This window comes from Anomaloglossus baeobatrachus, unplaced genomic scaffold, assembly GCF_048569485.1.
Source record: "Anomaloglossus baeobatrachus isolate aAnoBae1 unplaced genomic scaffold, aAnoBae1.hap1 Scaffold_2800, whole genome shotgun sequence".
NCBI classification, from domain to species: domain Eukaryota; kingdom Metazoa; phylum Chordata; class Amphibia; order Anura; family Aromobatidae; genus Anomaloglossus; species Anomaloglossus baeobatrachus.
In genome coordinates, this window is record NW_027442280.1 from 83,588 (window position 1) to 102,167 (window position 18,580).

Genomic DNA, 18,580 nt, shown 5'->3' on the forward strand with positions numbered 1-18,580 from the left:
GTATCTGCAGAATGTGGTACGCAATCTTAGATCTACTTGTCCACTAAACACCAGTGCTGCACAGAGTGAATCTCAACGCTTTGTCATGGATAGGAGGAAATGGTCTTTTACTTGTCCACATCGGAGGGACCGAGGGATGGCTGCTGTGCTGAGATGGCGTTGAGTACGGTGTCCCTGCACAGTTGCACTTTTGGTCATATCCCAAAATGAGTTGAAAAAGGACAGATGCTGTTGGAAAGGGGAACAGGTGTGTTGGAAAGGGGAAAAAAGTTTTGGTCCGTGGATTTGGTGGTTAAGCAACTGTAACATTTGCTGAAGAAACAACATCTGTTACAGTGGGACTGGCAGATTTGGATAAAGTGGTATATAATCTGTGACCGCTATATAACGAAAATTAATAAGAAAAGAAAGAGAAAGGTATATATCCCCATCACCAGTCAGTGTCCACCGTGCTCCCAGTTGGAAAAGGAGAGGTTGGCAACTTGAAGGTTTGGTGGAGGATACAGAGCTGTGTGGCTATGAAACTAATAGTAGCCTGAACCGAGTTAGACGCCATTCGATCTGGAGACTGTGAGCCCTGTTAGCGTCACAGGGTCCACATGCCCACCCAGCCCAGGAACTCCCTGTTAACAACACAGGGGCCATTGAGTACGCTGACCGTGTGCGTAGGGGCCACACCTGTGGACAGCAGGCGCATCAGCAGCAGCAGGCCTGTTAATGCCACTGGGCTGCACAAGCAGGACTGTTAGGACAGGAGCTGGTCTTAACCGTTCTGCGTTACCAACTGTGGTGGTGGCCTGCATCCACCACCCGATCCCTGCCTACCTCTGGCCTAAAGCCGCAATGGGTTCAACACATGGAGGTGTGCTCTTTCGGAGCATAATAGAAGACTGCGCACCTCCTGGTTGGCTCCAGCCCCTTTTATAACCTGGGTCCGCCCCAAACCAGGGTGAACCACAATGCACCTCCTGGAGACAAAAGTAGAGTGACACGTCATGAGTGGCATAACTAGCGTCCTATTTGGAAACGCAACTTCAATGATGACCTCATGGCTGCCATGACCCAAACACCTCACCAGTCATCGTCTGAGCATCAATAATGCGGTGACAAGTCATAGGTGTGGGCCTCTGCAAGCCATTTGGGAGGACACCTGATGCCCTGTGGTCTATATGGGACCCCCACATCAGGGCCAGGGCCAAAGAGTTCATTACCGGACCTAGTCTCTGATGCAGGAAGTGCCTGAGCATGCTCAGTAGCATGAAATACAGTCTCTGAAAAAAGACTATCAGCTTTAGCATGGTGTCTATGCCCAAAACAGGACTTAGACCCGGCACGGAATGCAAGCACCTGTGCAAAGAGGCTTTTCACACTTAGTGTGGGAGCATGCGCTGTATCCCGAAATGAAAACTTAGCGTCAGGAATGGCACAGTCAGGCTGAGCATACTCACTAGGCGAAACACTGTAATTATGCTGCAGCTGGGGTACATCGGCACACGCATGCGCACTAGCTGCCTCTCCACACTTAGACGTGGAGGGGAAATTTGTCTTGGAGATGCTGTCTATGAAAAGAAGGAAAAGCTAAAGGAAGCCTGACTTTCTATCCCTCCGAATTATGAAATGCAGCAATGAATTCCATGAGTTTGCTATAACATTAGCGTAGCAAAATGTGCATGAGGGTGTGATGTAGAGGTGCTAGAAATAGCTTGTCACCAGTGGGGCACTAATGGAATACAACAGCCAGTTCTATGATGCCACAAAATGGCAGTATTTTGTGCTATCATTATAGCTTATTAAAAACAGAGCACGAGGTTGTCATGCAGAGGTGCTGCACATAGATTTGCAGTAGTGTGAATTGACAAAAGTACAATAGCCACGTTTAGGATACAACTAGGTACAGTGAGTGTTTGCTAGTAAAATTGCTTAGTTTAAAAAAGTTGTAGTGTGCAATGCAGGCAGACGTGCTATGCAAATGTCTTTGCACTAGTGGGACTATAGCAAAGTCCAATAGCCACGTATAGGATGCCACTAGGTACACTGAGTGTGTGCTAGTATAATGGCTTCGTTATAATTTGTTGGAGTGTGCAACGCAGGCAGATGCGCTCTGCAAATATCTTGGCACTAGTGGGACTATAGCAAAGTCCAATAGCCACGTATAGGATGCCACTAGGTACACTGTGTGTTTGCTAGTATAATGGATGAGTTTAAAAAAGATAGAGTGTGCAATGCAGGCAGACGTGCTGCAAATAACGTTCCAATACTGTGAATTGACAAAAGTACAATAGCCACGTTTAGGATACAACTAGGTACAGTGAGTGTTTGCTAGTATAATGGCTTCGTTATAATTAGTTGGAGTGTGCAACGCAGGCAGATGCGCTCTGCAAATGTCTTGGCACTAGTGGGACTATAGCAAAGTCCAATAGCCACGTATAGGATGCCACTAGGTACACTGACTGTTTGGTAGTATAATGGCTGAGTTTAAAAAAGTTAGAGTGTGCAATGCAGGCAGACGTGCTGCAAATAACGTTCCAATACTGTGAATTGACAAAAGTACAATAGCCACGTTTAGGATGCCACTAGGTACACTGACTGTTTGCTAGTATAATGGCTGAGTTTAAAAAAGTTAGAGTGTGCAATGCAGGCAGACGTGCTGCAAATAACGTTCCAATACTGTGAATTGACAAAAGTACAATAGCCACGTATAGGATGCCACTAGGTACACTGACTGTTTGCTAGTATAATGGCTGAGTTTAAAAAAGTTAGAGTGTGCAATGCAGGCAGACGTGCTGCAAATAACGTTCCAATACTGTGAATTGACAAAAGTACAATAGCCACGTTTAGGATGCCACTAGGTACACTGACTGTTTGCTAGTATAATGGCTGAGTTAAAAAAAGTTAGAGTGTGCAATGCAGGCAGACGTGCTGCAAATAACGTTCCAATACTGTGAATTGACAAAAGTACAATAGCCACGTTTAGGATGCCACTAGGTACACTGACTGTTTGGTAGTATAATGGCTGAGTTTAAAAAAGTTAGAGTGTGCAATGCAGGCAGACGTGCTGCAAATAACGTTCCAATACTGTGAATTGACAAAAGTACAATAGCCACGTTTAGGATACAACTAGGTACAGTGAGTGTTTGCTAGTATAATGGCTGAGTTTAAAAAAGTTAGAGTGTGCAATGCAGGCAGACGTGCTGCAAATAACGTTCCAATACTGTGAATTGACAAAAGTACAATAGCCACGTTTAGGATGCCACTAGGTACACTGACTGTTTGCTAGTATAATGGCTGAGTTTAAAAAAGTTAGAGTGTGCAATGCAGGCAGACGTGCTGCAAATAACGTTCCAATACTGTGAATTGACAAAAGTACAATAGCCACGTTTAGGATGCCACTAGGTACACTGACTGTTTGCTAGTATAATGGCTGAGTTTAAAAAAGTTAGAGTGTGCAATGCAGGCAGACGTGCTGCAAATAACGTTCCAATACTGTGAATTGACAAAAGTACAATAGCCACGTTTAGGATGCCACTAGGTACACTGACTGTTTGGTAGTATAATGGCTGAGTTTAAAAAAGTTAGAGTGTGCAATGCAGGCAGACGTGCTGCAAATAACGTTCCAATACTGTGAATTGACAAAAGTATAATAGCCACGTTTAGGATGCCACTAGGTACACTGACTGTTTGGTAGTATAATGGCTGAGTTTAAAAAAGTTAGAGTGTGCAATGCAGGCAGACGTGCTGCAAATAACGTTCCAATACTGTGAATTGACAAAAGTACAATAGCCACGTTTAGGATACAACTAGGTACAGTGAGTGTTTGCTAGTATAATGGCTGAGTTTAAAAAAGTTAGAGTGTGCAATGCAGGCAGACGTGCTGCAAATAACGTTCCAATACTGTGAATTGACAAAAGTACAATAGCCACGTTTAGGATACAACTAGGTACAGTGAGTGTTTGCTAGTATAACGGCTGAGTTTAAAAAAGTTAGAGTGTGCAATGCAGGCAGACGTGCTGCAAATAACGTTCCAATACTGTGAATTGACAAAAGTACAATAGCCACGTTTAGGATGCCACTAGGTACAGTGAGTGTTTGCTAGTATAATGGCTGAGTTTAAAAAAGTTAGAGTGTGCAATGCAGGCAGACGTGCTGCAAATAACGTTCTAATACTGTGAATTGACAAAAGTACAATAGCCACGTTTAGGATGCCACTAGGTACAGTGAGTGTTTGCTAGTATAATGGCTGAGTTTAAAAAAGTTAGAGTGTGCAATGCAGGCAGACGTGCTGCAAATAACGTTCCAATACTGTGAATTGACAAAAGTACAATAGCCACGTTTAGGATGCCACTAGGTACACTGACTGTTTGCTAGTATAATGGCTGAGTTTAAAAAACTTGGAGTGTGCAATGCAGGCAGATGTGCTCTGCAAATGTCTTGGCACTAGTGGGACTATAGCAAAGTCCAATAGCCACGTATAGGATGCCACTAGGTACACTGAGTGTGTGCTAGTATAATGGCTTCGTTATAATTTGTTGGAGTGTGCAACGCAGGCAGATGCGCTCTGCAAATGTCTTGGCACTAGTGGGACTATAGCAAAGTCCAATAGCCACGTATAGGATGCCACTAGGTACACTGAGTGTTTGCTAGTATAATGGCTTCGTTATAATTAGTTGGAGTGTGCAACGCAGGCAGATGCGCTCTGCAAATGTCTTGGCACTAGTGGGACTATAGCAAAGTCCAATAGCCACGTATAGGATGCCACTAGGTACACTGAGTGTTTGCTAGTATAATGGCTGAGTTTAAAAAACTTGGAGTGTGCAATGCAGGCAGATGTGCTCTGCTAATGTCTTTGCACTAGTGGGACTATAGCAAAGTCCAATAGCCACGTATAGGATGCCACTAGGTACACTGAGTGTGTGGTAGTATAATGGCTTAGTTATAATTCGTTGGAGTGTGCAACGCAGGCAGACGTGCTGCAAATGTCTTGGCACTAGTGGGACTATAGCAAAGTCCAATAGCCACGTATAGGATGCCACTAGGTACACTGAGTGTTTGCTAGTATAATGGCTTCGTTATAATTTGTTGGAGTGTGCAACGCAGGCAGATGCGCTCTGCAAATGTCTTGGCCCTAGTGGGACTATAGCAAAGTCCAATAGCCACGTATAGGATGCCACTAGGTACACTGAGTGTTTGCTAGTATAATGGCTGAGTTTAAAAAACTTGGAGTGTGCAATGCAGGCAGATGTGCTCTGCTAATGTCTTTGCACTAGTGGGACTATAGCAAAGTCCAATAGCCACGTATAGGATGCCACTAGGTACACTGAGTGTTTGCTAGTAAAATTGCTTAGTTTAAAAAACTTGGAGTGTGCAATGCAGGCAGATGTGCTCTGCAAATGTCTTTGCACTAGTGGGACTATAGCAAAGTCCAATAGCCACAGATAGGATGCCACTAGGTACACTGAGTGTTTGCTAGTATAATGGCTTACTTAGAATGAGTTGGAGTGTGCAGAGGACAAGAGGGTACAGTGGCAGGATTGTGGTGCTCTGGGTAGAGGAATGGAAGCCTGCCTTTCTATTCCCTCCTAATGGTGAAATGCAGGGAGGAAATCCCTGACCTGGGCTACACAGACGCTGTTGCTGTTTGCAGGACCTGTCACCTATGGCTCTCTGACCCTGCCGGTACGAGCCCTTAAAAGGACTGCTAGAATGTGCTCTCCCTAAGCTGTCTAACGCTGTGTATGCAGCGCATACAGCTGTATCGGCGATAGGACAAAGGACGGATCTGCGACAGTGATGTCTGACACCAAAGACGCAGAAGGCAGATAATGGCGATCGTGAAGAAAATGTCCGGTTTTATAATGCAGGGACATGTGACATGCAGATCCTATCACACATGCCGTTGCTTCTCTGCCTCAAAGTCCACTTAGGTGTGTGTGTGTCTGTGATTGGCTGACATGCTGGCCAGCCCCACAAGACGCGCGCGCTTAGGGAAGGAAGACAAGAAAAAAAAAAAAAAAATGGCGATCGCCATTATAGAAACAGCAGTGATCTGAAGGCGCTGTTCACGCACACTATACACTGAAATGTGATAATAGTTTGATTCACAGAGTGACTTACACTATTACAGCAGAAACCAAGCTAAGATTTAGCTGTTTTTTGGCTGCTAGAACCGTTCTCGAACGTTTCTAGAACTATCGAGCTTTTGCAAAAAGCTCGAGTTCTAGTTCGATCTAGAACATGCCCCAAAATCACTCGAGCCTAGAACTGGAGAACCACGAACCACGAACCGCGCTCAACTCTAATCATGACACGTGGGCTATAACACAATAGACCGTGTGACAAAGAAGAAAGGAGAGAAAGAAGAGGAAGAAAATGCAACTACCTGTAACATTACGTGATAGTCACTGGTAAGTATCACTTGACAATTCAAGTGAAAAAGGATTCCTTTATTAAAGGGTTCTCAGTCGCCTCAGGATCATGAAATACTAGGGTAAATGATATGAGAATGGGTAAGAAGCACCACTAAAGGAATTATGAGATGCAGGACATATATCTATAAACCCCTGAACTACATGATAGAAATAAAAAGAAGAAAAAAGAAAAAAAAGAAGAAAGAAGAAGAACACATAGAATGCGGAAAGAGAATGGGTACAACTACCTGAGTTACTGCAGGGAGGCCCCTGGTTGGTATTGTGAGGGTTAGTGGAATTCCTTCACTGAAGGGTTCTCAGTTGCCTCAGGTTCGTGAAAAATGCTATAGACAAATAATGCCCGGAGAAAAGGGGTTCATATACAGCGAATAATGGTAATACAAGGTACATGTGTCACATGTAATAGTATATATATATATATTGTACTAAGCTCTACACCAGAAATAGAAAGTAGTCCCTCTGCCTTCTGTCTAGGTGCCCTGAGTTATGTCCTGTAAACTGTCACAGGGACCCAGACACACATGTGTAGTAGGGGAATATCCCTGCTGAGATGCCAGTGCTAGAGCACTCGTTTGCTGTGGAGTTGAACGCTATGTGAGCAGTTCTTACCTTCAATGAGCAGAAGTCTCTTTTTTCAGATTTCAATATCTCTGTGGGTATCTGGCAGAAATATGGAATACTCTTTACTGCTAAGACCCTGTACACCACTCCCACTAAAGGGGGCTTTACACGCTGCGACATCGCTAATGCGGAGTCGTTGGGGTCACGGAATTTGTGACGCACATCCGGCCGCATTAGCGATGTTGCTGCGTGTGACACCGATGAGCGATTTTGCATCGCTGCAAAAACGTGCAAAATCGCTCATCGGTGACATGGGTCTCCATTCTCGATTATCGTTACTGCAGCAGTAACGATGTAGTTCGTCGCTCCTGCGGCAGCACACATCGCTCCGTGTGACACCGCAGAAACGAGGAACCTCTCCTTACCTGCCTCCCAGCCGCTATGAGGAAGGAAGGAGGTGGGCGGGATGTTCCGGCCACTCATCTCCGCCCCTCCGCTGCTATTGGGCGGTCGCTCAGTGACGTCGCTGTGACGCCGCACGGACCGCCCCCTTAGAAAGGAGGCGGTTCGCCGGTCACAGCGACGTCGCCGGGCAGGTAAGTATGTGTGACGGGTCTGGTCGGTGTTGTGCAGCATGGGCAGCGATTTGCCCGTGTCGCGCAACAGATGGGGGCGGGTATCCACACTAGCGATATCGGGACCGATATCGCAGTGTGTAAAGTAGCCTTTAATAAACTGTGTAAAGGATTTTAAGTAAAAATCCACAATAAACCAGCGCTAGATGGGTTTTTATAATTTTATTAATAGACCACAAATAAAAAATTTTTTGCTATCCTTGTTTCAAGACAGAGTATTTGATAATATACAATACACTGATTATTACTAAAACCAAGGACCACATAAAACAAGGACCACATAAAATAAAAAATGAAAGTAATGAGAATAAAATTCTTTTGTATAACCAATTAACTTCGAGGTGATACAATATTCACATTGATTTAGTTTTACCAGTCTAATGTAATGCCCCGGCCGGTGGCATATATTTTGTTTGGTTAATAATTTAGACTTATACAATGAAAGATGTACTATACCACCCCTGGCTAACTTACAAGTTTTAAGTTGTACAATATAAGTTTGCGACGTTATATTCGCCCCCAGGGCCTGGGGGAATAAACCTCACAACAACTTGACCGCAAAAAACACCCCGGATTTCTCCGTTGATTAGGCTGGAACCGCTATGTACAGGATTGACCTGTTAGACTTCCAGAGCGGACGTTTTGAGGCCAGTGGCCGCGACTAGTGCTGGCTCTGGGGGAGATGTATGGTTACCGACATCCCTCTTTACAGAGCCTTTATAACACTTCACAAGGCCACAAACCAGCCGGTCCCGTATTCTCCCAAATGTACTTTCGAAATCAAGCAGTACGAAGCCACTGAAAGCACCAAGATGTTGGCTGCGGACAACAATAAGATCAGCGGTAACTACTCAGCCTCTCCAGCGGGCAGTCCAGACCGTATCCAGTGTCAGCTGACTGATTCCACACAGGAGGAAGTTGCTTGGCAGGTTAGCACCACACAAGGCTCCGATCCGCTTCCAAACGAGCAATGCAGAACCGCTGGAGGTACCAATGTATCCTGGTTGCAGACAAAGGAAATGTCAGCGGTAACCTCTCAACCTCTCCAGCAGGCAATCCGTACCGTGTCCAGTGGAAGCCGGTTGATTCCACACGAGGGAGAGATTACTTGGCAGGTTATCAACGCACAGGTGAGGTAGGCTAAAAAAAAGAAAACTGATCCGACGCGCGTTTCGGGGGCGTGTAACGGCCCCCTTCCTCAAGGATAACTCAGCTGTTGCCTAGAGCACTATTTATGCATATATTTAATTGGTTATAATTTGCATAAAATTAAACAATGTTTAAATTCAACCAACATTCAATGACCACTACATATATCAATTTGTGAAAGACCGTTCATAATAGCCATATAATATAATTATGTGCAAAGGTTTTTCTAAAGGTTTTTCTAAAAATATATAGCCTTGCTTGTATCATCATATACTGGGAAGACAATGTGTATATATGCATATGCTTTTTTTCAACAATAAATTTAACAAAAGGACATCATAAAGGTGTAATATAAATTTGCTATAATATGAAAAGCCCCTTATATCTACATCAACCTTGGGCAAGTGAAGCACCAATTTTAATATATATTATGCATATATATACACATATATCTCCATGACAATCGCTTTTTTTTTTTTTTTTTTTTTTTCCTTCTCTCCGTATTATTATCAGTACCTATTACTCCTCTACCTATAAAAATATAAATTAATTAAAAGCAAACAGTTCTATATCATTATTGAGTCCATATGGTTTCAAGGTGTTCAATTCAAAAATCCATTGGCTTTCTGCTCGTGACATTTTTTTAATGAAATCGCCACCTCTCCAATCCTTAGTTATTTTTTGTACGCCCCATACTTGGGATCCTTTAAAGGACCCTCCATGTTTTAACACATAATGTCTGGATAGGGGGTGCTTAGTACATTTATTTTTAACACTTCTAATGTGCTCACCCACCCTTTTCCATAGGGGTCTAATAGTTCTCCCAATGTATTTTTTCTGACAGGGACATTGAATGCAATATACTACTCCCTTTGATTGACATGTAATAAATTCTCTAATCATGACTTCTGACTGCCCCTGTAAGAAGGATTTCCGTGAAATATTTTTTGTATTCTTACATACTATACAGCTTTTGCATGGAAAAAAACCTTTCAGGCCAAATAATCCTCCCTTATTAGGTGCTGTAAGATTACGTATGGTGGGTGCCACTAAATTGCCAATATTGTTTGCCTTCCTATATATGAATATAACGTCGCAAACTTATATTGTACAACTTAAAACTTGTAAGTTAGCCAGGGGTGGTATAGTACATCTTTCATTGTATAAGTCTAAATTATTAACCAAACAAAATATATGCCACCGGCCGGGGCATTACATTAGACTGGTAAAACTAAATCAATGTGAATATTGTATCACCTCGAAGTTAATTGGTTATACAAAAGAATTTTATTCTCATTACTTTCATTTTTTATTTTATGTGGTCCTTGTTTTATGTGGTCCTTGGTTTTAGTAATAATCAGTGTATTGTATATTATCAAATACTCTGTCTTGAAACAAGGATAGCAAAAAATGTTTTATTTGTGGTCTATTAATAAAATTATAAAAACCCATCTAGCGCTGGTTTATTGTGGATTTTTACTTAAAATCCTTTACACAGTTTATTAAAGGCTACTTTACACACTGCGATATCGGTCCCGATATCGCTAGTGTGGATACCCGCCCCCATCTGTTGCGCGACACGGGCAAATCGCTGCCCATGCTGCACAACACCGACCAGACCCGTCACACATACTTACCTGCCAGGCGACGTCGCTGTGACCGGCGATCCGCCTCCTTTCTAAGGGGGCGGTCCGTGCGGCGTCACAGCGACGTCACTGAGCGACCGCCCAATAGCAGCGGAGGGGCGGAGATGAGTGGCCGGAACATCCCGCCCACCTCCTTCCTTCCTCATAGCGGCTGGGAGGCAGGTAAGGAGAGGTTCCTCGTTTCTGCGGTGTCACACGGAGCGATGTGTGCTGCCGCAGGAGCGACGAACTACATCGTTACTGCTGCAGTAACGATAATCGAGAATGGAGACCCATGTCACCGATGAGCGATTTTGCACGTTTTTGCAGCGATGCAAAATCGCTCATCGGTGTCACACGCAGCAACATCGCTAATGCGGCCGGATGTGCGTCACAAATTCCGTGACCCCAACGACTCCGCATTAGCGATGTCGCAGCGTGTAAAGCCCCCTTTAGTGGGAGTGGTGTACAGGGTCTTAGCAGTAAAGAGTATTCTATATTTCTGCCAGATACCCACAGAGATATTGAAATCTGAAAAAAGAGACTTCTGCTCATTGAAGGTAAGAACTGCTCACATAGCGTTCAACTCCACAGCAAACGAGTGCTCTAGCACTGGCATCTCAGCAGGGATATTCCCCTACTACACATGTGTGTCTGGGTCCCTGTGACAGTTTACAGGACATAACTCAGGGCACCTAGACAGAAGGCAGAGGGACTACTTTCTATTTCTGTTGTAGAGCTTAGTACAATATATATATATATACTATTACATGTGACACATGTACCTTGTATTACCATTATTCGCTGTATATGAACCCCTTTTCTCCGGGCATTATTTGTCTATAGCATTTTTCACGAACCTGAGGCAACTGAGAACCCTTCAGTGAAGGAATTCCACTAACCCTCACAATACCAACCAGGGGCCTCCCTGCAGTAACTCAGGTAGTTGTACCCATTCTCTTTCCGCATTCTATGTGTTCTTCTTCTTTCTTCTTTTTTTTCTTTTTTCTTCTTTTTATTTCTATCATGTAGTTCAGGGGTTTATAGATATATGTCCTGCATCTCATATTTCCTTTAGTGGTGCTTCTTACCCATTCTCATATCATTTACCCTAGTATTTCATGATCCTGAGGCGACTGAGAACCCTTTAATAAAGGAATCCTTTTTCACCTGAATTGTCAAGTGATACTTACCAGTGACTATCACGTAATGTTACAGGTAGTTGCATTTTCTTCCTCTTCTTTCTCTCCTTTCTTCTTTGTCACACGGTCCAGACTGCCAGGACCCAACTACCACCATTTTTCCCCCCTAGAAAGACACGACACCGTTCTCTTATAAATTAAAATACTTTTATTTGAATTTTCCATTTTGGAGAGAGGCATGGAGAAAAAACCACTCTCATCTTTTGGCATAAAATTTGGTCGCAGCTTTAAACCAGGCATTAACTTGCCAACATCACGGGGTTCAGGTAAATGTACCGCCTTCCGGCCGTCCGGCGCGGGTATTTCACCACCACTTTTTCTACCCCTTCCGCTGCTGCGACTTAAACACAGAAAACTCAATCAACTTGGAAAACAAAAAGGGAGGGAGGGTGGGAAAACAGGTCCGGGTCCTGCAGCCGAGAGGCTGGAAGCTGGGCAGCACGGTGATATGTATCCAGGAGGCGGGGCTTAGGCCAGTCACACCACAGGAGGCGGGGGCGGCAGGTCAGTGTCTTTCTAGGGGGAGACCTCTATTTAAACATGCATAGGGGCCAGCAGTCAGGGGGCAGCATCTCAAGTTTCTGGCTGCAGTGCCCCTCAGACTGCCAGGACCCAACTACCACCATTTTTCCCCCCTAGAAAGACACGACACCGTTCTCTTATAAATTAAAATACTTTTATTTGAATTTTCCATTTTGGAGAGAGGCATGGAGAAAAAACCACTCTCATCTTTTGGCATAAAATTTGGTCGCAGCTTTAAACCAGGCATTAACTTGCCAACATCACGGGGTTCAGGTAAATGTACCGCCTTCCGGCCGTCCGGCGCGGGTATTTCACCACCACTTTTTCTACCCCTTCCGCCAAGGAGCAGCACCGCGCCAGCAAGCTGCGACCCCCCCCAAAAACTGAAATACCTGAGCCGTCCCAGGCATTTCCGAAACCACCATATCCATAACATCATCATTTTGGGGTGTACCCATCCGAGCTTAAGGACAGCCAAATATTGCCTTCCAGCTGGCGGTGCCAGACCAACAACCTCTTTTTTTTTTTTTTTTTTTTTTTTTAAAAAACACTTTATTAACAGCACAACTTGGGTAGGCCCTGATCGACCATGCGCCAGGAGAGATCCTTATCACATTCTTCCATAGCTCCAAGCCACCTGGGCCAGAGGGTAACCTTCGACCGGATCGTTGTAACACTCCACACTAAAACAGGGAAACTTGTACCTCTCTGACCGGATAAGGGTAAGAGGCCTAGCTAGACGGCCTTGGACCAGCTACTTGAAGCCTATGTGTATCACCAAGTCGGTTGTAGAAAAGAGAGCTCACGCAATCTTGATCGCCTCTGATAGACCCACAGCTGAGCCAAGCTCCGGCAACCTTTCCAATTACTTTCACTGTAACAGGAACCAAGAACCGACCACCAAGGCGAAGAGGCGAAGATCCGCTCTCCTCGCAGACAACATACATGGAAGTAACCTCGGACCCAATCACTGGGCCGACTTGGATCTGAAAGGCAAAAACACTGTCAGAACAGGGAATTCTCGTAACCATCAAACACCTCGTCTCTCCAAGGTGGTACTGACAAAAAGACAAAAACCCACAAAAATTTTTTTTTTTTTTTTTTTTGGATAAACAAATCACAATCATGTCATTTTACATTAGCCCTGTACACTGTTCTGAATCTCCTTACGTGTCGAATAAAACCCGATTTCAAAAAACCAACTCCGACCTGACGTCCCTCATAATGCATTTCCATTGTCGTTACCTGATCCACTGAAAACTGTGCTCATGTATGCTGGCTCCTGAAGCCTTGTAGCACCCCAACTCTGGGAGAGTACGTGCCGGGTACCACGGCTGGCAAACACCAAAATAACGAGTAACCGTCGCATTACCAACCAAAAACCAGCCCACAAAATGGAGGACCAACTACGTAACGCTAAAATGAAGGGCCGTCGTCATGGGTAAAAACTGGTCCCATACACCCGCTCGCCTAAGAGACATAAACGACAACGTCGGGACACCCGCCGAGTGAGGGAAAAAGATCCAAAATATCAATGTATAGATTTGCAATGGGGCGAACAATCCAAACCCCCACTTTTTTCTTTTTTTTTTTTTTTTTTTTTTAAAACAAAACAAACAATCTTCGGCTAAAAAAGAATAGGCCTACTGTGCTCCACTCGCTTACCATAATCATCCAACCCTTCAATACCTTTCACCCCACAAGACCCTCATCGCTTCAGTACCGTTCCGCAATTTAAAAATGGGAAGACCGACCTCGTAACAGTTTGCTTGCAACCGAAATTGGTGCACATTCGCTGAATACTGCAGGGTGTGTATTACTAGAGGGTGGCTTGTAAAATCGTCACGCACATCAACCACCAGAGCAACACCCGCTGAATAACGTACCATCGAACCGTCAGGTCAATGCAAAATGGAGGCCCGGATCATAGGCCTAACTTCACCGAGCACCCCACCATCTAGCTGAGAACTCCAACCTTGATCCTGCTGGTGGGTTGAGTTACCAAAATACCTGAGATTGGGATTGCAATAAGGTGCCCGATACTAACCCGGAACCCAGATGCCTGTTTTGCCTTCAACCCTGCGTTGACCCATAATCATTCCAAGCCACAAAAACCTAATCAGCCTGATTACTTATTCGAGGAAAGGGCTGTAGTTGGTTAAGGCTTTTACCCACCGGCATCGTCGGACCACTGGTCATTCTCCTATTTCCCAGTCCACCCCCCCTTTTGTGTAGCTGGAACCGAAATAGGGGGAAAGGCGCAATCAAAGTTAGGTTAATGGACCATGTCCCCCCGGGCCCAGCATAAGGAGCATTTTTTTTTTTTTTTTTTTTATATATAACTATATAAACACTTTGTATCGCAAATGATCCCAAACAGCTGGCCCTGCAACGCCGTAATACTCCATCTACAAATCTGTCTGTTCCTGCTCTTGAAACTATTATGGCATGGCACGGTGGCTCAATGGCTAGCTGCAGCCCTGGGGTCCTGGGCCCAAATCCCGCCAAGGACACCATCCGCAAGGAGCCTGTACGTTCTCCCCGTGACTGCGTGGGTCTACTCCGGGCACTCTAGCCTCCTCCCACACCCCCATAAACATACAGATAGGGAATCCAGACCGTAAGCCCCGATGGGGCAGCGTCCCCAATCCATGCAACGCACACAAAAACTAAAAGTGAATTTATACCTTTTAGAATATGTATGTGGAAGTAATTGTCCAGAAAATATTAGCGGGCATAATTATTCTGCGAATAGCTAACATTGCCGGTTTTCCCATCTCACTTGTTTATTTTCAGTTCTTACGGTAAGGAAAACCAATTAAAACATACGTAATTAACCAAAGAGGGAAAATCTAGTAAAAAAGGATGAAAATTACTTCACTACAAAAAAGAAGCAGTTTTAGAAAAACAATCAAACCATGCAAATGTACAGAGATATACTTCTCACATTTCGATAAAACTAACTGTGACCAATATAGATCCCTTCTTTCAATTACAGCATGACATTAGGGGTAAAACAGGGGGGTTAGATCCCGTGATCCCATAATATTGTCACTAATCAATAAATCACTTGAAGGGTCAGTTAACCGGTGGCAACAAGATTATTACAAGGAATGGAGGCCGCCTGTATTAAACTAAGGTTGAAAAATTAAGATATGTTTAATTTTTGAAAGACGTCTCAGAGGATATCTCATTTGTACCTCTTCCGACAGGCCTACAAGCTGCCGTAACCCTCAGTCCGATACAGCGCCGCACAATCAGCTCTGCCCTCATCTACTGTCTCCTCACCCATCCCCTGTAGACTGTGAGCCCTCGCGGGCAGGGTCCTCTCTCCCCCTGTACCAGTCTGTGCCTTGTACGGTTTATGATTATTATACTGGTACCTATTATGTAAAAACCCCTTTCGCATGCAAAGCGCCATGAATTATATGGCGCATAATAAATAATAATAATTTGTATAAATACCCGTGTGGTCAATATAAATAAACTGCCACCAAACTTAATCCTCCGAAATAGGGAAGGCTTCTTTACAGTTAGAGTAGGTAGATTGTGGAATGCTGTCTACAAGGGGTAGGAATGCTAGATACCATCACAGCTTTTAACAGAAACGGGGGAGGGCGATTCCCTCAGCACCAATAACATTGTTATAAATAACTTAGTGACAACATGTAGAGCTGGGCGGGACGCCTGTTACCTGTGACGTCACGTTATCCTCCCTAGGGGGACTTATCCCACCCCGCATTCCCCATCAGGGTACTCACCTGGTGATTCAGGAAATGACAAGACGACTGGATCTAGATCTACCCACGTAACGCCTGCTACGACGACGCTCACACCTATCCAAGGGTTAAGATGACAGACTCCGGACATGGTGGCTACCCATGCCAAAGCTTGCTACCGTGACCCCTGCACATGACCGTACAACGCGATAGTCGGCACCGCACCCACCGCCGCCATAACATGCTGAAATCCCCTGTGTGACAACGGGGCGGGGCTGTTAACAGTCACCATTGTCATAATGTCAAATGGAGTGTGTTTTGGCCTGGGAGGGGGCTTGGTGTAGGTGTGGTATCAGCAGGAGGGAAAACACGCCACCTGCTGACTGTTGCTTCTTGCCCCTGTTCACTACCAGCCCCCCTCAATTTGAACATTGAAGTCCTAACAGAATCCCTTAACCCGCCCGCTCACTGGGAGACCCACATGGTCCCTGGTTCATTCCCAGGCTAGCCCCCTTGGCATTCCCGGGGCATACAAACGGAGGGGAGGGGAAGTTCAGTGCGTGTGGGATGGGGTGATTTGACTCTTGCAGGTTAGTGCCTGCATACTAGATTCTCCCCTACCGTGCCTCCAACCTGCGCTGTGACAGGGACTGCACTGAGTCTGCACTTCAATTAGGCTGTGTGCCTAATTCATGCGTCCTGCGTCCCCTGCACAGTCTATGGAGACTGTGTAGAGGCCGTACGCACGTTGCATAGTAGAACGCAGCGATTCAGCTGTTGCCCGAATCGCTGTGTTCTAAGAAGTGACATGTCACTTCCGTGCGCTTTGCCGGCAGCTCCTGCTCTGTCTATGGCAGGAGCTGCAGGCTGAGCGCACGTTCTCTACCGGCACCATGCGCCTCAGAACGGAGCTTTTCAGCTGCGCTCTGAGGCACACCTTTTAGGTGCCGTGCAGAGCGCACACAGCCCTACCCAGCTCCTCCTCGGCACTGGCGACGGTGTCTGGTCGGCGGTTGCTGGGCGGCGGGTGGGCGGGGCCAATGACAAAGAGCGCGAAGCGCTCTTTTTCAAACTTAATGGCGGCTCAAGCTGACCGGCGGGCGGGTAGTTCCCTCAGAACGCCGCTCGCCGGCGCACGTAGCTTGAGCCTCAGCAGGGAGGGAGCCGCTCATAGCAAACAGCGCCGTGAGCAGAACGCTTTCCTCCATGCTGATTTTAGGGGAGGAGGGGGGGGGGTGGGGGGAGGGGGGGGGGTGAGGTTGTTAAATAATGGCGAGCACAAGCGGACCAGCGGGCGGGTAGTTCCCTTAGAACGCCGCGCTCACCGGTCACACATCGCTTGTGCCTCAGCATAGAGGGAGCCGCTCACAGCTAACAGTGCTGTGAGCTGAAACGCTTACCTCCCTGCTGATAGCTCTCTTACCGCCTCCAGGAGCGGGTCCCTGTGTCCGGCTGCCCAAACAGGTCCGGGTCCTGCAGCCGAGAGGCTGGAAGCTGGGCAGCACGGTGATATGTATCCAGGAGGCGGGGCTTAGGCCAGTCACACCACAGGAGGCGGGGGCGGCAGGTCAGTGTCTTTCTAGGGGGAGACCTCTATTTAAACATGCATAGGGGCCAGCAGTCAGGGGGCAGCATCTCAAGTTTCTGGCTGCAGTGCCCCTCATTGTTTTATAGCCCACGTGTCATGATAACACTTGTACCATCTTTTCATTTAGATTCCACCTACAATTATTTACCGATTCCAGTTCTGAAATAGGCTTTCATGATCTACTCACTAGAATTCTCAAGTGCATAAGGTACTGAGACATATACATGTTCACACCATTATAAAGAACAAAGTATAAACATTGAGGTTTTTCTCACACCCATGTTCCTGTGTTCTTTGATATGATATGTGTTCATTTCCTTCACTATATAGGATTGCAAGTTTTCCATTTGTACCTTAATGGCAATGACGCTATACAATTGAACACATATCATCCTGTTATCCATATAGGTGTGTATTTACCTGCTTGACTATTTTTGGTTGTTTGATCCAGAATGTTTCTCCAGATAGGTCATGTGGAAATTTTCTTTCCTCAGTACAAATGTTTTCACTATGGCTTTGGAAAAATTTTTTGTATGTGCATCATGGTCATTTGACCCATTGTACTCTCAAGTAGCAATATATTGTACTGTTATGTTGTACTATGTACTAATTACGTGTTTATATGGTTTTGTAACCCTTTATGATCTTAGATAACTTTATCCTTGATAAAGACCTAAAAACAAGGTCGAAACGTTGGATGAATTATCCTTTTGCACAAATAAAGAATTTTCAGCATTCCAAGAGTTCTTTTCTTACGTTATTGATCACTATAGTGTGCCAGAGCTATTTCTATTGAATTGACTCTTATTTTTTCTGAGCACCTGCTATATACACAGTGACCCAGACATATTCAAGTTTCATTCAGAAGGCAGAGGGAAGCCTTAGCAGCTGAGCCTATATCTTGGCTTGTGAGCATTAGAACAGGCCGGCGATTACAGGGTAACATGAAAAATGTCCAGCTTGCATTATGACTAGAACATGACAATATCCTTTTAAGTACTAACCTATGATGCGTTCCTAAGCAGTTGATGTTATATGTTCTACATTTCATTTTCTGCATACTTTACAAGTAGTAGAATTTGCTTTGATATAGGCAACTGGATTTTCACAATGAAAAGGCAAAGGATAACGCCCGAAAAAGACGCCATACATTA